Source organism: Carettochelys insculpta, chromosome 18 (assembly GCF_033958435.1).
Source record: "Carettochelys insculpta isolate YL-2023 chromosome 18, ASM3395843v1, whole genome shotgun sequence".
Lineage (NCBI taxonomy): Eukaryota > Metazoa > Chordata > Testudines > Carettochelyidae > Carettochelys > Carettochelys insculpta.
In genome coordinates, this window is record NC_134154.1 from 24,853,284 (window position 1) to 24,875,681 (window position 22,398).

The 22,398-nt window shown below is 43.4% G+C and overlaps 1 protein-coding gene across 5 annotated transcripts in view; it reads left to right on the forward strand.

The window, feature by feature from the left end:
• Positions 1–1,630: 1,630 nt before the first annotated feature.
• The window catches only part of PITPNM2 (phosphatidylinositol transfer protein membrane associated 2), a 230,574-nt gene continuing 209,806 nt past the window's right edge, over positions 1,631–22,398 (forward strand). For all 5 annotated transcript variants that reach the window (XM_075012768.1, XM_075012770.1, XM_075012769.1 and 2 more), the window contains exon 1: positions 1,631–1,962. The gene's annotated coding sequence lies outside the window, so the exon portion shown is untranslated. The remainder of the gene's footprint in view (positions 1,963–22,398) is intronic.

Below are 22,398 nucleotides of genomic sequence, written 5' to 3' on the forward strand. Positions count from 1 at the left end.
AATATACTGGAGTATATTTATTGAAGGGTAACAACAAATTTAAAAAGGGAAAAAGGAGCAATAGGAAATCTTCCCTGGCCTAGGAAGTGAATGAACATTTAAAAAACAGCAGTCATGTAGCATTTTAAAAACTAACAGAATAATTGATTAGGTGATGAGCTTTCTGGGGACAGATCCACTTCTGTCTCATGAAAGCTCATCACCTAATAAATTATTTTGTCAGTCTTTAAAGTGCTACATGATTGTTCTGTTGTATTAGAGCACAGACTAATATGGCTACCTCTCTGTTACTATTTTTGGAACAAGGCTTCATAAAGCCACGTGGCCTCTCTACTCTGAGCTTGTGATGATGACCTGTGCCTTACACCCACACTCAGTCACCTGAGGAGTTTTACAAGTATTTGTTGTGCTGTCTGAGTGGTTGCAATTTGAGAGTTGAAGCCCTTTCACTTGAGTGTAAGAGGAGTGAGCAAACTTTTAAGGCAGGGCCTCCACAACATGTCTAAGGTGATTCAAACTGATAAGAATTTTGGTTATGTTCATATGAAAAAAACTTTGGCATGAGTAAGAAAGAAAATGTGGATTGTAAAAATTTTTACATGTATATACTGATTAAACTAATATATTTCAACATTTTTAAGGTGATAGCTGAGCCTGAGTTCCAGGAGCCAATTGAGCTACCCCACCTATATTTCATGCCCCCTGAGGAGGTCAGCTTCCCACTTTGTGTACTCCTAGTCTAGCTGACCCGATTTATTTTCGGTATGGATAGGAAGCCCCAAGCTCTTCAGTTGTTTGCCCTCAATGTCACTCAACACTCAGTGTCCTCTACCTTGTATTTGACTATGGTTCTGAAGCCATTGACTCCAGCAATGACCATAACAATAGCATTATGAGAATGGTGTTTCCTAAGTCCTCCAATGCATTGGCATTACTGGCATGAAGTGCTCTGCACACAGATGTGCCATCAGAAATAGGGCAATTGGGGAAGATCCTTCATGGAGCCGAGCAGTAGGAGAGGGTCCTACACCGCACATTGCCATTAATGCATTATGGCCACTTGGGAAAGTCAGCTGACTTCCTGATACCTTAGTTTTACATCTGAGAAATGGGGACAAAGATGCTGACCTACCTTTATGAAGCAGGTGGAGCTCTGTCCCTCAAGAGTGTGGTGTAAGTGTAATATTATTCCTTGGGCCAGTGGTTCCCAACCAGGGGGCTGCAGACCCTTGGGGGGGTGTTTTCGAGGGTTTTGCAGGGGTCCGTTAAAAATAAACATGATCAGAACAAATAAAATGGGGGTCCAAACGATCTGGAGGACTCGGGGGTCTAAACTAGCGAAAAGGGTGGGAACCACTGCAACAGGATAACCCCAGGTTGTTGCACCTCTTCCTCCCCGGGGCTGGGGCCAGGAAACTGCCTAAGGGGGACTAGCTAGCTTTGCAGAGGGAGACGCCCCCGCCACCTCGGTCAAGCGCCCGAGCTCGGCTTCAGGGCGCAGGAGCCCGCAGGTGTTCCCGGCCCAGGCTGCTGTACCCCAGCGTGGCCGGAGGGGGGCACAGCCCGCCCGGCTTTCCCCTCCTGCTCCCGCTGCCGCGAGTGAGGGAATGCCTGCAAGCCGGGGAAGGAAGTGGCCGCGCGCTGCAGCAGTGGGCAAGGCTCGCCCGGGAGACGAGGCTGCCGGCCGGGTCCCTGTCGCTGCCCAAGGGCAGGGGCCGAGCCGGGGCGCCCCTCCTCCCCTTACAGCCGCCCCGAGAGGCCCGCCTGGAGCCGAAGGCTTGCAGCCGCCGCCGCCGCGGTTCCCCCTTGGCCAGCAGCGCGGAGGTGCCCGGTAGCCGCCGCTGCCCTGCGCGCCCTCGCCGGGGATTATGCGAGAGGGAAGCGGGCAGGTCGGCAGCCCGCTCCTGCCAGCCGGGGACTGCCGCAGCCACCGAGCGGGCGCGGGCGGAGGAGCCGCAGCCGGTGCGTGGGGGGAAGAAGCCGCCCTGGGGCTGGCGCTGCTGCGCGCGGGGCCCTTTCCCGGCGGGAGGGGGTGCGGGGGAGGCCGGCCTAGGCCGTTGAAGCCGGACGGGGCGGCCCCGCTGGGGGACGCGGGAGCCACGCCGAGAGCGCGTGGCGCAGGCTCCTCAGTCGCCCAACGGGGGATCGGGCAGGTGGTATGAGAGGCCCCAGCTGTGCGTGGGGGTCGCTACCCTCTCGCTCTCCTCTGGACTCTCCCATTTCCGGGGGGGGGGGTTGTCCCCGCGTGTTGTGGCCCCTCTACCTTCACGCAGGCTCGAGTGTGGCGCCACTTCCACCTTCCCCGAGCTGCGGGGGGGCACCCCCAGCTGTGTTGCATTAGCGTGACCGAGCGGCGGGCGGGAGCTGCCCAGCCCATGTGTTGCTAAGAGACAACCGCTCCCTGGCCTGAGGCACTAACGCTCCCGTCAGTGCCCACTCCCCTGCTGGGGACGTCTCCTGCCAGAGAGCGGGAGCGGGGGTTGTTTCTGTTTTCAATGTACCTGACGCCTGGGCACTTCTGGAGAGGGAGCGTTGTTCTCTGAGTTGCACTGACAGCCTTTCTAACGGGGGCTTCTTCTGGTGCCCTGCTTCGCAAGGCAGGAGCCTGTGCTGGGGAGGCGCGGTAAGAGCAGGCTGTAACCGCAGTGCAAGTCGCTGGCTGTTTCCGACTAGCGCTGCTAGAGCTCGTCTGTGTGTTTAAAGCCCCCCCCCCCCCCATGGCAAATCGGCTGCTTTGCTAGCAAAAGTTTCTTACGTAAATGAGGTAGGAAGACTAGACTGTTAGTTCAACGAGCCTGAGGGCTGCAGCTATAACCATATTGTTTTGCAGAAAGAATGAACTATTCCACCCTGACGGAATAGACCTTGCCAGCTCTGGCCCTTCCCTTGTACTGAGACTCCCTCTTTAAAGACTCCCGCCACCCCACTCATGTATCTGAGGAAGTGGGTCTTTGCCTACCAAAGCTTATGCTCCAAAATATCTGTTAGTCTGTAAGGTGCCGCAGGACTTGTTGTTTTTGAAGAGAGAGACTAACTCGGCTCCCCCTCTGATAGTTGTTCCTGATAGGGTTCAATAATGTGTAAATACCTTAAAATGAGGGGTGTTCCCCCCCTTGTTTGCTGTCTGCTTGTAATGAGTGGGTTGCCTCTTCATTTTTAGACTCGAATCTGAATATAATGTTTGAAATTATGAGGTAGCAGGCATACCTGTCTGTTTTTTCAAGACAGCAAATGGAATCTTTCAGGTAGGGCATGGATTTACTGGGTTTCAGGGATACCACCTTGATAGACTTTAAGGGTAAAATAATGTTGATGCTAAAATGTATTATACCTTTATTTGCCTTTGAGCATAATCTTAATTTTGTGACTTGAAGATTGCGTTTTTGGTATGGGATTTTTTTTTTAATTTGCTTTAACTTTACCAAAGTTGTCAGATTTAACATTCCTGGAGATTGCACTCTGGCTCATCCCCAGCACAGTGTTCCCTTGGGCTGCTCTGTGGCACTTGTCAGCTCTGACTTGGCTGGATTGCTTCTCAGGGTAGAGGAACAGATCTGTCTCAATCAAAGAAATACAGGACTGGAAGGGACCTCAGTCAGTCTTGTCCAGTGTCCTGCACTGAGGAGGGACTAAGCATTGTTTAGCTTTGCCTGACAAGTGTTTGTCTAGCCTTCTTTAAGACCTTCAATGACAAAAGAATCAATAACCTTCATCGATAATATGTTCCAGTGTTTAACAAGCTTTGCAATTGGGAAGGTGTTTTGTTTTTGTTTTTTTTTTTAAATATCTAACCCAAACCTCTTTTGCTTCAATTTAAACAGCTTTGTCTGAAGCCATTCCCTCTGCAGTCTGATCTGACTTTCCTTCCAGGAAGGGAGGTGGAAGGGGCTTTCCCTTCAGTGATGTGATTATCTGGTTATTTGGCTGATGTCCATCTACGTGAAAGGAAGGGGAAAGCCCCTTCATGCAACTCTCTGCAAAGGGGCGCTAAAGAGAGATGCTGCCTGCTCCTCCAGTCCCCCTGTAAGCATTATGAGGACTGAATTTCCAGTGTTCTCTGCCAGCCTGAACAGTTTTGGGACTGGGTTCTGGAGCTGTCTGTCTTTCCCAAGGAGAGCCCATGGCATTGCAATGGTAGCATCTGACCAAGTCAGTAACACTGCTTTAGAATGTTGTTTATCCACAGCTCTCAAAGGATACTAAAGCATTACTATCTGCACTCGGGGACAGACGAGAACTGACTTGCTTAAGACTGTGCCATGCGTCCATGGCAAAACTAGGAGAGCTACCCAAGTCTCCAGTCTCCCCTTTCTGTGCCCTCTCCAGAGACCCATGCTATCTCCCTGAAGATAGGCTGATTTTATTTCCGTCTACTGTGGCTTATTCATGACTTTTTAATGTAAACTTTATAAATATATATATAATGGCTGCATTTTTAGAAAAAATCCTCATTCACTGCTTCTGATTCTGTAGAGTCTTGGTTTTCCAGGACAATGCAATAAAATGTTAGTTGATGCATGTGCTCAACTCCAAGTATGCGAGTAGTCCCGTTAAAGTCAGTAGGACTGTGCAGTCTTTGGAAGAAGAGGAATTTAGGGATTCGTGTGCACTCTGACTTGGTTTCACATTTGGGTAACGTGGACTCTCAAAATACCTCCTCCCTTTATTGATTGATATCCCTCTTTCCACCCATAATCCTTGATCCTAAGCAATATTTTTATTGCATTTATTTCTGCCATGTTCGTTTTGTGCTTCTGAGTCATAGAAGAAAATTAAAAAAACAACGAGAAATCCCATGGCATCTGGTAGATTAACAGATTTATTGGAGCATAAGCTTTAGTGGGCAAAGACACACTTCATCAGATCCATTTTGTCATATGCATGGAAGAAGATTGTGTTGCAAACAACACTAGCTTCTAAATGATTTTTCTGCTCTTGAACAGTAGGCTATCGCTTTGGGGAGTGCACCATTCTGTCATTTTAGAGACCTCATTTCTGATGTGTTCAACAGATATGTATAGTTGATTATTTTAGTGGTTGACCAGCTCATTGACTTGGCCCTGAGTTGCAGCGCAGCTGAAAAGCCTTAGCATGAAATATAAAGTGAGGAATAGCTAAGCATGACAAAAGAATGGCTGCAGTCCTCTTTTGCATTGCTGTTTTATAGTACTGTTGAAATATTCTGATTGTGATAGCATCTTGGCACTTTACTGTACTGCAAAATTCTAGCTTGGGTGTGAAAAATCACCTTCTCTCAACCCACGTTAGTACAGCAAGTTATAGTGCTGGGAGCTGTATTTCCTGTGCAGTTAGCGCCAATCCTTGTGGAGGTGGTTTACCTAGAGCGATGGGGAAGCTCTCTCCCACTGCTTCTGTCATGGCCATGCTGTTGCGGCTGTGCTTTAAACTTTAAAGTGTAGACAAAGCCGGAGAGAGAGATGTGAGCAAATGACTTAAACTTCAGGGCTTAAAAATGTGGCTTGTTACAGGTCTTATCTTTGGTAGATAGAGCAGGGTCTTGTCCAGATATTAATTTGCATTAATCATATTTGAGTTTCCATAACTAACTTTAGTTAAAACTTGGTTGATACCAGCTTAATGAATGTATGTATGGTAGGCCAGCTGCATGAATAAAAATAGTTTTTAATTCCCTTTATGGCTCTTAGATGCTTTTTGTGGACATTTAAACAGCATATTGTAGCAGCGGTTCATCTTTGTAATATAACTTTTTTTGCATCTGTGTTCAAGAAAGAAAAGAATTGTGGAAATGACCAACTAATTGGTATCTTCAAAATTTTTAAAGTAACTTGGTACTTAAAAATGGGATAAATTATGTCTAGGTGCACGTATGAGAAAATGTTGCCGAATTTAGGATCTGATCCAAAGTCAGTTCAGGTTAATGGGAGCCTTTTTGTTGATTTCAGTGTACTTTTGATTAGCTTTTGGAATCCAATTCACTAAAACATTTATGTGCTTAAGTCTCACTGCAGCAAATGGAACTTAAGCATGTGCTTAACTGTTTTGCTGAGTATGGGTGAATTGTTCAGTCTTAATGCACTTTTCTCCTAAATCTGGTCTTATTTACAGTAACTTGCGCACTAGAAAAGCCACAAGTAGGCCTTTGGTATCTTAGAGACTAATGAATGCATTAGTCTTTGAGCTTTCGTGGGTAAAGCCCACTTCATCAGATGATCTTATCCATGAAAGCCCATGACCTAATAAATTTGTTAGTCTCTAGGTTGCCACAGGATTGCTTGTTGGTTTTGAATCTACAGGCTAACAGAACTACCCATCTGAGATTTTTTTTGCACTAGAGTAACTCTAATGCTTTCAGTAGAGTTAATCCTGATTTACACCTCAGTTAGGGAGAGCAGAATGAAGACCACAGAAAGTGATTTTTAGTTTATAGTTAATTTAATGGGCATCCTTCACCAAAACAATAATTTCTGATACAGTATCCATGTTATTTTGGATTTGCTTTGGACAGCGTATTTAAATGTCTACAGTGTTGTGCATCGAACAGCCCAAACGTTTATTGTGATTTGCCATCTGGTATGTGGGAGTTTTATGCGAGTGCTAATTTTAGTTAACAACAATCAATTTAGAAATAGTGTGTTTTAGCCTGTTGAGAAATGCTGAAAAGTTGCAAGTGATTGGGGTTTTGTTTTTGTTTAGTATTTAACTATTTTATTGGTTTACCTTTTAAATTTAAAATGTATATTGTTTGAGAGTTTTTCTTTAATATAGCTGATAAACTCACTTTTTAAAACACCCATCTGGTCTCAAAGGTTTTTGGTTTTTTTTGTTAGACTATACAGACTCTAATAAAAATAAATCTGCCTTATTTATTGTAATATTGATACAATATTATAGCTAGTTAGCTACACTACATATTTTAACAAATTGTTACATGAGGGATCAATTCAAAAGATGCAGAGTAATATGGTGTTCTTTATAGTATAGCAGTGTTCTGCAAGCGGTGTGCCACTAAGCAGCACTTAATGTGCCTCAGAGCCATGCCTTGGGAGTGCCGTCGGTTGCTCTGTACACGCGCCCCACTGCTTGGTGGAAGAAGTGTGTGGCAGCAGCTGTGGAGCGGCGGTGGCCGTGGCGGCGGCGGCTCTAGTGAGTTTCTGGCATTGAATTAGAGTGGGGAGGCTGGGGGCGCCTGGCTCTGTGGAGGAGTGAGCAATTATAGCGGGGAGCTGGGGGTGCCTGATTCTGGAGGAGGGGAAGGGCACTGGGTTAGAGCTGGGGGTGCCTGGCTCTGCGGGGAGGGGGACAGCACTGAGTTAGAGCAGGGGGCTGGGGTGGGGGCTTGGCTCCGGGAGAGGAGGAGGGGATTGGGTTATATATATTGGGTGTGCCATGACATTGTAAGGAGTGCTGAAGTGTGGCACAAGGTGCTGAGCATGGCAGTACAGCATGGTAGCTGCTTTTCTGAATCTAGCAAGACTCATTACTGTGAATTTGTGCGAATGTAATTATTTGCTCTAGGACCAATACAATCCACTGGGAAATATTTCTTAACCTGTTGTTTTTCTTTTTAACCACCCCTCCTTTCTGGAGAAATGCTCTGCTTGTGAAGAGGCATTAATTCCCCTTCTTTTTAAGTTTTCAATCAAAAATGCATTTTTCTTATTTGAGTTGTCTTAAACTAGCCACTTTAATTTGTGATTTTTTTCCCCTCTCTTAATTAATTTTGAAGCTGATTTGTATAGAGAAGGAGCACAATAATTGTTTCTTGTTAAAAATGAACATTAGTAAAAGTCAGGCCCAGATTTCAGATTTTGTAAACAAGTGTTCTGAGAATCTCATTATGCATCGAATTGTAGCCCTAAAACTGAGGGTTGCTGAGGTGAAGAGAAAAAAATCAAATTTGCATTTATTTGTAATTTTTCCCAGGCAGTGTTCTGAAGTACAACATTGTACAGTGTTTCTTAAACTTTTTGAGACCACAGAACACCAAACAATAATATTTTAATGCGGAACACCTGTGAAAATTTTCTTCAAAAATAATTGTTCTCAGACCAAAAAAAAAAAAAGAAAAACCCCAAAAATCCAACAACATATGCAGCAAAACCAAAATAAAGTAAATTAATCAGGTACAACAGTGAAGAAGTAACATTTATCTGGGTTTATTAACAGAAAATGTGTACCATCCGTAAATGATAGCAAAAAGTGTCAGATGCTTGTGACATACCTGCATGATGTTCATGGAACACAGGATTCCACTGAACATAATTGAAGAAACACTGTACTAGAACAGGAGAATCTGAAATTGAAAATTGCTGTAAACCCATATTGAACCTCAGTAGTCCAGTTTCAGTGCCTAAGTTAAAAGTGGTGCCAGTTGTAAACAGACAACATAAATAGTGAACAATACATTTTTTTGAAAATTATTTCTATTTTAATGTGAAGTGTGAGATTTTAGAAAATACTCAGCATCAGCCTTGTTGTTCTCCCTTTAAAGTCAACGGGACCTTTGCCCAATAAGGGTGTTTAGTCAGTTCAGCGGGCTAGATATCAGTAATATGGGCACTGAGGTTAGTAGTGAAACTATCTGAATATTCAGTCTTCAGTGAGTAGGACTGTGGGAACTGGGAAATAGTGTGAAAATACACCAGGTCTTATCATGGATGATCCTGCCTTAGGTGTCAGATGTCAAATCTTTCCATTCTGCAGGGGAAAAAGGGCTACAGGGTTAAGTGATCTTGAGCCCTTATGACCACCCTCTGCACCATAACACATTTAAGTCAGAGAGGAGGATGGAAGGAGTGAGAAAAATGCAAGGAGTCAGCTGTCTTGGCTAGTTTTGGAAGAGTTACAAAGATTCCATTTGGTCTTTGATAGTGTTTAGATAACTGTGCTCTGTAAGGCTATGTCTACACTTGAGTTTTGTCAACAAAAACGGGGAGTGTCTACACACACAACTCAGCACTTCCACGTACAGTGTTCTGCTTCTCTGCAGTGAAGAGTAGTGGCTAAAATGTCGAAAAAAAGCCATGTAGAGGCTCCAGGGGACCCCTCTGTCCACAGATAAGGATTCTGGTTCACTGGGCAGCCCTGTTTGCTGCGTTTCCGGTTGGGCCATTCTGTCAAGAGAGCGACAGGTCAGTCTGGCCACTCTCTGTTGACAGAGCAGAATGCTCTTTTGATCTGCTTTTGTGTGTGTATGTGATCTGTTGACAGAAGTTTTGCTGGAAGATCTCTTGTGACAGTAACTTCTGTTGACATATCACTGTAGTGTAGACATAGCCTTTAAAAAGTCTTGAGAGTACCTTTATGTCCACAGGGAAAGAAGAGCACTTGGGCAGCTTGGAAAGAGACCTTAAATAAGATAACCGGTGATGATTCACCTCTCTCTCTTCCTGCACCAGAGTGATTCTGCAGCTTAGTTTCCTAGCTGAGGCCATGTACATCAGGTTCTTGCTCAGAGTGAATTTTTATGGCCAATTTATAAGCCTGTAAACCAGGGCAAAAGCAGAGAGAATTGGCTAATGTCCTAAATGGTGTGCTGTACCAATCTAGAAAAATGCAGTCCAGCATTCTTGTATGCCTGGTGAGGTTATAAATTATAATAGTGAGTTAACGGTTTAAAGTTTTTAATTTGTCATGATGAGTGCAATTAATTTCATGGATAGGAAAGAAGACTACAATTTGTTTGTATTGCTGCTGCTTACATAACTGCTCCTTAGTCACTAGTTCAAGGAAATTATCTGATTCAACCCATAATACCTGAGAAGGCCACAGTGCAGTGCCTTGTTAGAAAGTGGACATGTGTAACAGTACAACATATGGGGGACCTTGGCATACCTTAGCACTTCACTGTCAGGAGTCACTAGAAAGGCTTTGTTATCCCAACACATACAGGAAGAGTCAGGTCCTTGCAAGACTGGAGAGGTATCATAAGGACTTAATTCTATTAAGTTCTTTGAAAAGGTATGGGACAATTTGCCAATTTTTATAGTACAGCTGTGGGTAACTACCATTGAGCTTTCACAATGTAGCTTGAATTGGTTAGTCATTAGGAATCTGGTTTAGGGTCACTCCCCAGTCTGCTGATTTGGACTTGAAGTCAATGGTTATGACTTCTTGGGAAGGCTGGGAGAGCTCTGTTGTGGCCTTGCATGAGAGTTTACACTCAAGGTCTAGATCTGCTACTAACAAAATCACTGGAAGTTTGGAATTAATAGGTTACAAATTTTTTTCCTTATGTCACAGAAAGGCACAAAATGGGGTGTGAATTTCTGTTGTGTGTATTTTGGGGTCTTTTTTTAGTTCAATAGTTCTAGCTAATCAGAGGCCTTCTTTTAGGGGAAAGGAAGAATGCAGAGTGACTTCCCTAGGTGTTTACTTACGTTAATATTTTTCTTTTTTTCCTCCCCCTTTAAAGTAAACAGAACATGGTTTTAAGTTCATGTCCGTTAATGTTAAAATTCAATATTTACATCTTCTTGTCATATCTCAGGTTGAAAAACCAATTGTAGGCATTTCTAAGCTGCTTAATTTTCCTTTCGCTGAGTTGGTTGTTCCCCCTGCAAGATGGAAACATGGCTCTTCCTTTTCTTTTTAATATTTCCGAGCCAGATTCTGTAGCTGGAAACGCTTCCATCCATAGGCCTCTCAGCCTGGCATTGTTGTGTCCATCGTGTTCTAGCTGGAACATACCCAAACTTTGTTGCTTACCTCTTCACTAGTAGCAAATAAAATGAATGAAAGTTTGAGAAACAAAGGGGAGGTAGATTAATGTCTAAATAATTGTATACCTTTGAAAATGAGACTTTAAAATGCTGTTGGAAAAACAGAAAGCTCATCTCTTTCTGCAACAACAAGAAGTCTTGTGGCATCTTATAGACTAACAGATATTTTGGAGCATAACACAGAATGTAAGCAGTTGTGTTGTTTTTAATTGCATCCACTGTAAAGTAACGCTTTGAAGAATGATAGTACCCAAGTAGGCATTTTGCATAGCTACATAGCATCCTGTCTGTTTTGTGAGCCCAGTATAACACTTAAAGCTCACCATCTCTTGTGTAAATCTCCTAAATGGGCCTTTTGGTGACAAAATTTAACACGCAATAAGTGCCTGCTAGAAATGCATATTAGGGCAAGACTAATTGAAGCTTTAACCTTTCAGCAGCCGTTCCTAAGTAGCAAACCTCTGTTCCAGCCTCACCTGTATTTTGTCCACTTGCTTGTTTTGTGTAACAGGATGAGTTTTTGACTCTCTGCATACTTTGCTAGCTCTATTTGTCAGGCTACTTGGCCAGAAAGTCATACAAAGATGATATTGAACCCTGGCACTGGAAATGCATCATCACTGCTTGGAGAGGAAAAAGATGTATTAAATTAGGGACTGGACTTTAACAGTGCTGATTATTCTTGCAAGTCTATAAGGAAAACTACTCAAAATGTTTTATTCTTATACATTGCTTCCCGTTCTGAGTAAAGTTCCCTTCACAACAGACTTCACCTCAGAGAAGCACTAATTCTGTTATGGGCTTCTCCTTTCGCTTGACCTTATGAAAGCCTCTTCCATAGACGTGTCAGAAGATTTGAGCTCCATGGATGGTGAGGGCATTTCCCTCTTCCCTGATCTCTGTGCAGATCCTTTTGCATAAGATAACACTGATATCATCAGCACCATTCTGTATCATGTGATATGCCCTGAAGGGAAATTTCTGGCAGCTGCTATTGGGGAGTCCAGGGGAATAAAAGCATTGAGCCCTGCAGCTAGGCTGTGTTCAGCATGGATGTCAGAATGCCTTGAGGTTAGGGAGGGGAACTGTCTCTCTCCAGTGAATGTTAAAGGAGGAGATTCTGCAAAATAAAATTTGCTTTGGAATCAGCTTCCTTCTGCTGGTTTGTTGGTACCCAGGGATGATACTGCTTGTTAGGTGCAGTAGTTTATTTCACAAAACTGTCATGCCAGGACATGTGCTTTCCTCTCCAGCAGTATGACATTCCTCACCCTAGGCCTTGGTGAGGCCAAGTCCCTCCCTCTGTTCCAACCATGTAACTCGGCTGATTTCAGTAGAGTTGAAAATGTAACAGAACAGTGTGCCCCATGCAAGTACAAGAGTTGTTCTGTGTTGCAGACTCTTCTTCAGAGAAAAGCTGTGTAGAGTTTCAAATTTGTTTTTTAATTTTCAAAATGGGGTCATCTTTCCTAACACTCACCCTGCAGGAATAGTATTAATATTGCAAATGTCGGTGTGTTTTATAATGAGAAAATGTGGCTGTATTAAAAAGAGCACATTTCTACCAGAACCTGCTCACCATGTCTGTATGCTGTGTGTCTTTGAGCCATGCCTGATTGCTTTAGTGGCAAAACCCTGTTTTGATTCCCTGCTAGCAGCGTGGAGCTGAAAGAGTAGGTAGGATTCTTCCATTTTATGAATCATCAACAACATCTTCATCTAAGATGCCTTAGCAGGTTTTTACTGCTGATGATCTGAGGTAGACCTTGGCTTTCGGACCTCAAGTTGACTTTGCAGCACCAGTAATTAGAATATGCATCTTTTGACTTGTAAATCTACCAGGAGTCACCCAGAAAAGAAACCTGGGATGTTTTGCAGCAGCTTCTCAGAGGAGAACTGAATTTTAATATTCCCACTAAGTACTTGAAAGAGATCTTGCAGTAAACTTAACTTTTTATGCACAATTTGGTTATAGTGTTACGAAACCTACTGTAAATGTGTTAAACTTTTTAAAACTTTATTTGTAGACAGGAACATAAACTAGGTCAGTTCATTTATTTTTCAATGTTCTCTAGTCAAGTTCTTATTCCACAGCCTTTACTGTAGTATCTGTAAGGCATGCCCCCTGACAAAGGGTAAGGGCAAAGGGGACGGTTGCCCCAGGTTCTGGAGCTCTGACCATTGCTGTTGCTATTTTGGCAATGCTGATGGCTGGAACGCTGTGTCCCTGTGAAGTGCCACAGCAGCACTGCTCCATGTAGTTCTGAGGAAAGGGGCCCCAGCACCATGGTCTGGGGGGCACTAAGATTCGACTGCCCTAGGCCCCACCTCTTCCACGCTTGGCTCCGCTCCTTTGGCCCCACTGCATAGTTGTAGAGTAGATTAACGTATCTGAATACCAGGTTGAAGTTAAACCACTAATTTGGGTGCAATAAGGAGAAGGGGAATGGGTGGGATGCTTTTCTTTAAAATCAGTTGCTGAATTGGCAGTACATTCCTTCTGCCAACACAGGTTAATCTGACTAGCTACAGCTGGAGTAAATATTTAAAGCTCTTTTAGCAAAGATTTAAGCAGCAAAACATTTAGCTTTTTCTGTGATTAAAACTCTGATGTAAATCCCACTAAAGTTGTTTGTTTTCAGGGATAAATCCAATTTAAAGCCAGCTTCCTAAGGTCTGATACTGTTCCTAATTTAGTCACTTGAAGTCTTCATCACTGAAGGCCAGCAGGACTGGCTCCTAAATCACGGTCATATGCTACCACTGTATCTAGGATAGGGAAGAAAGGCAGCTGAGATAACTAGTAATTCTGTATAAAAAGCACAAGCTCAGTATCTCTGAGTTTCCAATATGGAGTCTAAGGAAAGATAGGATCAACAAGGCTAGGGAAAACCAAAGCATTGTTCAGTACACTGGAAAGCCGATTTATCTCAGTCATAGCAAATAAGAAAGTTATCGTACCTCTGGGCAGTAGCCTTTGTTTTATTGTTAGGTTTTAATTTTTGATTTCTCTGTGCTCCTACCCCCAACTGTAAAATAGGAATTGTGTCCTTTGTCTGCCTTAACAGCGAGGAGTCCTGTGGCACCTTAAAGACTAACGGATTTATTTGGATGTAAGCTTTCATGGGTAAAACCCACTTTGTCAGATGCATATTTTTGCAGCTACAGACTAACATGTCCAGTCCACTGAGATGTCTATTGTCTTTGTTTAGCTTGTGAGCTCTTTTGGGTATGGGCTGTCTCTCACTGGCTATGTTTACGCTATAGCAATCTTTCGACAGGCATTACTGTTGGAAGATGTCTTCCAATAAAACTTTTGTCGAGAGATGCAGCCGCAAGTGAAGGTGAATCACTCTGTAGACAGTGCGTGGCTGGACTGCCTGGCCGTCCTCTTGACAGAGCTACCAACCGGAAGGAAGCACAGCACACAGTGCTGCCTGGTGACCCAGAAGCCCTGTCTGTCAACAAGGGCCCCCCTGCCACAGAACTTTTTTGTTGACAGATTCTGTTGAGAAAGAGAAGGGCAAAAGACTGTCGACAAAAGTGCCAAGTTCTGTTGACAGTATGTCAACAGAACGCATTATTAGTGAGGACACTCCACCAGTTTTGTTGACAAAACTCTCTAGTGTAGATGTAGCTATTATGTATTTGTATGGTGCCTAGCACAAAAGGACTTGGGGGCCGGGGGGGCGGCTCTAGATGCTACTGTGATACAAGCAGCAGTTCTGGGCCTGTTTTTTGAGCTACTACAAGCTCTTGCTGCCTGAAGAGAACCTTTCTATAAAATATCTCTTAATCTGTACAATAATGAAAGCAAGTTGTGCCAAACCTAAATGACGTTTCCTTTTGACTCATTAGTTGTCAAAAAGATGAGACCATTTGCCTCATTAAAAATGAGACATCATTGCTTAGTAGGCACATTTGTTCATTCTAGAAGGTATTAAGCACTCTTTTTCTGTTAAGTAAATAAGAAAATTATTATTTCAGCTAAAATTGGGATGAAATTTGTAAAAGTGCAATCTTTACTGTTTAGGATTAAGAGTTGCAGTAGGGATGGATTCATGTGCAATGTCGTATCTGGACCTAAGCTGTGTGCAAGAATTCACTTCAAAAATAATATATACTATATTTTGAAAACCTTTTTAAAATGGAGCCCAGCCAGATGGTCAAAAGAACCAATCAGTGAGGCAATATGTAAATATTTTCAATCATTACCATGGCACTTCTGTGTTGACACTGAAATGTAAAGTGCTATTCCATAGAGCTCACAGGTGATCAGCAGATGATCTCTGATAAAACAGAGAATAAAGGTGAAAGCCTGAATATTACCGTAGGTTTCATCTGTACAGGGAGACTACAGTCCATTGTAGAATATGATTGAAAAGACATCTGTGTCCTCTCTTTAAACATATTATTTAAACCCAGACAGTTTTTATTTCCTCTTTGTCAGACCCTGATCAAATGTGGTTATGTTTTTTCCTTCCTTTTTTTGAGACTTCTCTTTTCAGCTGAAATATTGTACAGTAGTTAACCACTTCTACTTTATTTGCCACAAAAGGGCAGGGGCTAGAATTGTTGAGGAATTCATTGTTTTAAACGTACCCAGATAGAGAGTGATCAGAAAGTAGTTAAAAATCAGCAGATTCAATTAAATTTAAAAAAAAAAAAAAAAAAAAAAGCATTCCTAACAGGAAACTGTATGTACCAGCCCATAGATTAGCTCTTTTGGAAATGTATACTAAGGTCGATAACATTTGCATTTATAAAACATGAGGTTCCCTCAGTGAGAACATATGCAGAGCCCTCATCCAGCAGAGAGCACCTTCCTGAATTGCTTGGTCCATGTAAATGCTTTGGAATCTGAGTCTGCCACCTCCATCAAAGATACTCCCTTTTGGAAGGATTTTTTTTTTCACCCTTTTGTGGTAGCTTTTAAACTAGCATTAGATAGATAGCTGTGATGGCTCCTTCCCAGGATCTGAGACTGTAATTAGCCTTCTTATCGGGTCTGTGTGGAGTAGTTGCTATTGTTTTAATAGGGGCATGGCAACAGGGACAAAGGCCATTGTCCATTTTGGAAGGTGGGTTTCTGAACAGACTGCCTGCAGTTTACAGCAGGGTCTCATACATATGTTTTCCTTGGTGTACAAGGACCTGAGGAGATAGATCAGAACAGGAGTCCTCAACCAGAATAGAGAGAAGAGCCATTTTTTCAAATTGACTTACAAAATCAATACCTCAAGAGCTGCAATGAATGTGAATACAAGAGAGTCCTTAATACATAACAAACCATACTTTTTGTAACCCCTATTTTAAGAACAGCGCGCACACAATGATTTGTACGAGTTAGAAAGCTTCACCCCTGCATTGGAGAGCAAATGAGCACAAGGAACACGCTGTGCCTGGGGATAGGCTCTTAAACAGGAAATAGTAATGTTCTCATCAACTCTCCACACCCCATTCCCAATCTGTGCCTGCCCATCCCCAGGTTTAACTCCCTCAGTCCCAGTCCTGCCCCTCTATATCCACAAGAGTAACCTGCCTCAGCTAATGAGCTCCTCCAGCTGTGCATGGGGCATCTCCTCTCCCGTCATGCAGAAGATTTTGTATGGCTTGAACTGCAGGTGTACGCTGTACAGTAAACCCTCAAAATGCACAATTTTGAGTTGCGTTTAACTCGCATTAACAGGACTTAAGTGCAACTCAGAATCCTGCTGCCCTGGCCGAACACCCCCAGACTGCGCAGCCCCAGTTCAACTCCACCCCCAGCCCCGTTAACCACCCACGCACGGCTCCGGCTTGCCCACCCCCTGGCCCTAGTTCAAACGCCCCCATCCACACACAGCTCCAGTTCAACTCTGCCTCCCCTGCAGCCCTAACCCACCCCAGGCTTAACACTCCTGTCCCCCTCCCACAGCTGTAACCCTTCCCAGCCGGCTCCCCCTGTCCCAGGACTTACCTTTCAAAAGGAGCTCCAGATGCTCCTCCTGCAACCCTGGCTGCAGAACATGTGTTCTGCCAGGGAAAAAAGCTGCCCCCCCGCCCCACCTGAGTTACGCCGGGGTGCAACCCTGGCATAAATCGAGGCACTACTGTACTCATGCTCAGCCAACAGAAGGCAGTACTGCTTGGTCAGCTCTGTGCACCACTGCTGCTCCTCCGTGACCACTGCCTCCCCTGTCTCCTCCTCCTCCTCTTCTTCCTCCTTCTCAATGGGGCTGGGTGGCTCCAGCAGGGGCAGACTTGGCCACCCCCTCCCCAGCTCTTGTGCTCACTTCCCCCACCTGCAGCGTGAGTGGGTCCCTGCCCTGCCATGCTGAAATAATGAATAAATTTAATTGGTTTAACCACCAGATCCCTCCTGCCACCCTGCTGGCCATTAAACCAATTATATTTAGTTCTACTATTTCGGCAGTGGCAGGACAGGGAGCCACGGAGAACTCATCAGTGGCAGCATCTAGAGCCACAACTGAACGTTTAAAGAGTTGCATGTGTCTCCAGAGCTGTAGCTTGCTGACCCCTGGCTTAGGATGTACGTCTCCTCCTTTGAGGTGCTGGGTATTATGGAAGTCAGTGGGATATAGATGTGACATGTTCAGCGTGTTTCCTTGCAGCTAGCAGCAGTGTGGCTCTCTGACAGTAATTTTATGAGAGGCATGGAACAGTTCACTACAAGTACAGGGTTAGGAGATGGAACTGCTGCATTCTGGTCCTTGTTCTGACACACTGTCAGGGATCTTGGACACATTGCTAACCTTACAGCCTCTGTTTTCCCATCAGTAAAATGGGACAACCATTTGCCTGCCTTTTGGTGGTTACTGTTTGCAGGGAGCGTTGGAACTAAAAATGCCATGTGAATACTAAGCATCATTTGCAGGTATTGCACAGTCCAAAGAGCTGTCCCTGGATGACATCTCTGGCATTCCTGGAGCTCAGCCAAGGTGTGAGCTCTCCTCACCCTCACACAGCTGTTTCTTTCCCCAGACAAAGTGATGGGGAAATTCCCTATGAGACTAGTAGGGTTAACATCCCTACTCTCACTCCACCCAGCAGAGAGAGACCTTCCTCCTCCTAATTGGGTGAGCAAATTTATCACGTGAGCCTTGGGGGCATGTTCTGATGCCCTTTCTGAGGGCCATACACAGGATGTTACTCCATCCCCAGATGTGCACTAACTCTCTTGGGCTCCTCAGAATATGAAGTAGCCTCGCAGGGATGTGTGGCATTCAGGTAGGTGAGCTCCACTTCCCTTCCCCAATCTGCTCTGTCATTCTCTACCTATTCTCCCTTCCCCCTTTAGACCTTGTGCAGCATTACATCCTTTCCTTCAGGCCGACCAGCATCCTTGGTCTCCTGGGCCTGGCTTTTCCTGAAGTCTCTGCATATTTGCGCCTGGTCTTTAGTGGGTGAAGCCAGAAGCATCTCTTTGTTACCTGAAATGTGTAAACTGCAGCAGCACAGTGCAGGATCCAGATGCATCCAACATTGGGGAGGGAAGAGCTGGGACCATCCCTCTCTGTGCACCTCCTATTATTTCTGCATAAATTGTCAGATTTAGCTTTCTTGTTATAAACCGCACCTGTTCCCTGGCATGTTCTGCTGCCCATTTTATCTGAATGCTGGATGCTTTTTGGTTTTGGATTTGTTGATTCCTTTTTTAAACAAAAAGCCGAATGCTGGCAGCAGCTTAACTAATTACAAGCAGATATGGTCCTGTTGCAGGGGCAGTTAAGTGTCCAATAAGACCTGGAAAAGCCCTTTTATTTCAGAGTAGGCAACTACTGTGAATCCCCCATCAGACAATGTGGCTTGCAAATTGTACATGTACATGCAGCATTTGGCAGCTGCTGACCTCTGTGAGGCTGTAACATATATTATTATATGTTACACAAAATCATTAGACTGGGCTATAATCATTGCACTGTTTGGAACTCTTATGGTTATGCAGAGACAGAACAAGGATCTTTCTTCCTCTCTCCCTGTAGCTTTCTCGTAGTGTGTATCTGTGTTCTTCTGTTATCACGTTAGATCCCTGCCTAAAGCTGCTGACCGATTATGGTAGGTGTAGTTTGTTAGTTCTGTTGGGTTACCAGCATGGTGAAAGTGACCTTCTCCACACAGGAAGCTGGGATCTGGGACAGAGATGCTTCTGCATTGACACCCTAGGAATGGCCGAGGATAAGAACAAGGCTGTATTGTTATATTTGTTTCAGCTTATGATAAAGCCAAATGTGAGGTGGGGACCAAACTGGGGGTGCAGTGTAGTGTCGTGCATAGGGCCCAGAGTGGTTGTGTGTGTTCCAAGCTCTGCCAGTCATCTGCTGCCTGCCCATGACAAGTCACTTCTTCCTTTGTGCTTCTGTTTCCCCTCCCATTCTTGGTCTTCTCTATTTAGATTGCCAGCTCCTGGAGGCAGGAATGGTGTGTCTTGCTGTGGTTGTAGTATGTGGAATCTGGATGTTGTCTTGGGACTGTAAGTGCTACCATCCAAATATTTGGTGAATGGTGTGCTTCAGTGGCTCTAAAGCAGGGGGTATGGAGAGGTCTTCCAGGGAATACATCAGTTCATCTAGATATTTACCTGGTGTTACAACGGGCTACATAAAAAGCACTAGCAGAGGGTACAAACTAAAATTTGATACCATGACTTTTTTATACTGTTGTGTATATGCTGAAATCTAAGTACAGTATTTATATTCCAGTCTATTTTATAATCATATAGTAAAATGTGAAAGTAAATAATTTTTCAGTAGTAGCATTCTATGACACCTTTATATTTTTATGTCTGATTTTGTAAGCAGTTAGTTCGTAAGTGAGGTATAACTTGGGGATATGCTAGACAAATCAGATTTCTGAAAGCGACAGTCTGGAAAGTGTGAGAGCCACCAGTATACCCTATTGTATTTGTTCCATTCAGGGTGGGAACTCTGCCTGTTTCCCAATAAAAAGTATTAGTGTGCGACACTGACAATATCTTTTAGAGGGAACAACTGAGAACTGAAGCACAACATATCAGTTAAGCAGACAAGCCTTCAGAAGCCAGCCAAAAGAATGTTATAATTAGTCTGCTTTCATGGAAAGATAAATGCCAATTCTATTAGTGTAGTGCAGTGTTTTCAACATTTGTGCTAAAATGAGCAGCTCACCACCTGCTGGGTGGCACCTCATCCTAACTGCAAAATATATTTACATTTGAATTGGTCTACTAATAGCTATGGATGCTTGATGGGATTCTGCATGGTCTCATGATGCTTTTGAACTTAATTTTGTGCGTGTGTGTGAGAGAGAGAGAGAGAGAGAAAATATGAATTGGGATTGCTTAGGACCTCTCAGAATCAGGCTCCTGATCAGCGGTCAGTAAATATGCTATCATGTATTAGCATTTCTTTTTTTTCTTGCGCAAGCCACCTTAGATCAAATGTGTCTCTTGTGCAACTCCGCTAAAGGCTTCATGATTGCAACAAGGAAAAAAAAAAGATCCATGTGTTTTAAAAATATATCATCATGGTACTGTATATCTTTACAATGAAAATAAGGTGGAAAAAAGTCAGTGATTATTATTTTAAGTTAAAGTAGTTTCTTAGTGAACTGGCATTTTTTAAATTGTAGATTAAATACAATTATTTTTAAACAACCTTTTTAATATTAAATTTGAAATTGGCAATGTATGTAAAGGCCTAAACTTAATATAATTGACTAATCATTTAAATTTTGGAAAAAAATGAATGAAATGATGTTGTTTTTTTAAATTATACACAAAATAAGGGTAAAATATTTAACTTTAAAGGTCAAGTCAAGATATATCACAAAGTCTTGTACTGTATTAAGTATCTGTTATTTTCAGTTTTTACAATAGAGGGAATGATAGTATTTACATTTTTTAGTACATGTACTTTGTTTCTATTGTTCAGAAGAGCTTTTGCCTTAATGTCTTTTGGTTTCATTTTAATTAGCAGGTGCAGAGAGAATATTTTCTTGATTTGAACTAATTCAAACCTGAGAAGCTGATAGGGAGTTGAAAAAGCAGGAATCCTCATTTGCTTCATCTGATCTATGACTAAAACCCGTGAGAGAAGGGGAGAATGAGATACACTAATTCTAAAAACTTGAAGGACATGCTGCAAGATTTTCAATGGTATTTAGGCAGGCAGGCGCCTAATACATTCTTCAAAAATGTCTCCCATGAGATTTAGGCACCTAATCTATTTCAGGAACTGAACACTTTTGAAAATCTGTCTAATGATGACCAGAAACAAGCTCATCAGTTCATTAAATGCAGATGATATTTCATTGTTTTATAAATTGATTAGTTTAAAATGCAAGGTGTAATTTAATGTTCTGATATATATAGCACATTTAACGTAGTTTTATTTAACTCATAAAAACAAGTTTTCAGTGCTGCTTTTGTATATTTTTAATTGAATTAAATTTTTATCCAAATGCAAGTGTGAATGAAATGAGTAAAAAAAATACCATTTAGTCACGTAAATAGAATATGGTGGCTACGTCTATACGTGCAGCCAACATCGAAATAGGCTATTTCGATGAATAACGTCTACACGTCCTCCAGGGCCGGCAACGTCGATGTTCAACTTCGACGTTGCTCAGCCCAACATCGAAATAGGTGCAGCGAGGGAACGTCTACACGTCAAAGTAGCACACATCGAAATAGGGATGCCAGGCACAGCTGCAGACAGGGTCACAGGGCGGACTCAACAGCAAGCCGCTCCCTTAAAGGGCCGCTCCCAGACACAGTTGCACTAAACAACACAAGATACACAGAGCTGACAACTGGTTGCCGACCCTGTGCCTGCAGCATAGATCCCCAGCTGCCGCAGAAGCAGCCAGAAGCCCTGGGCTAAGGGCTGCTGCCCACGGTGACCATAGAGCCCCGCAGGGGCTAGAGAGAGAGCATCTCTCAACCCCCCAGCTGATGGCCGCCATGGAGGACCCAGCAATTTCGACGTTGCGGGACGCGGATCGTCTACACGGTCCCTACTTCGACGTTGAACGTCGAAGTAGGGTGCTATTCCTATCTCCTCATGAGGTTAGCGACTTCGACGTCTCGCCGCCTAACGTCGAAGTTAACTTTGAAATAGCGCCCAACGCGTGTAGACGCGACGGGCGCTATTTCGAAGTTGGTGCCGCTACTTCGAAGTAGCGTGCACGTGTAGACGCAGCTGGTGAGTGGCACAGTTTAACATAATTAAAAATGTAAAAATTAAGAATCTGAACTACTGCATGTTAAGCTACATAATTCCTTAAATAGGTTTATATAGATACAATATAAACTCAATTAGCAAAAAGAGGTACCAGTGTTTAGAGTAAGTGGTATATTTGCATTGCAAATAAACATGTTTGAATGGACACAACAGGGAAGCGGAACAAGCCTTTTTTGTACAATATACAAATACAAAACAAAATCTTATTTAAATCAAGGTTTCCTGCTTGCTTATTTAAACCACTTTAATTTATATCAAGCCTCCTGAAGGAGGGTAGGAAGTGATTCCTGTGAAGTGGTGTCTGGTATCAGATTCTTGCAAGCTGGAAGGTGAAATCTATCAGTAGGGGGTTCTCTGTTGGCATAAGGGTTAGCATTTGGGACTTCCTGACTGTAGGTCCTGTTACCTGACCACTCTGCCATGTTGTCAGAGTTGCAGCTCAATTTCTAAGCCAAATTGCATCCGTTAATTAT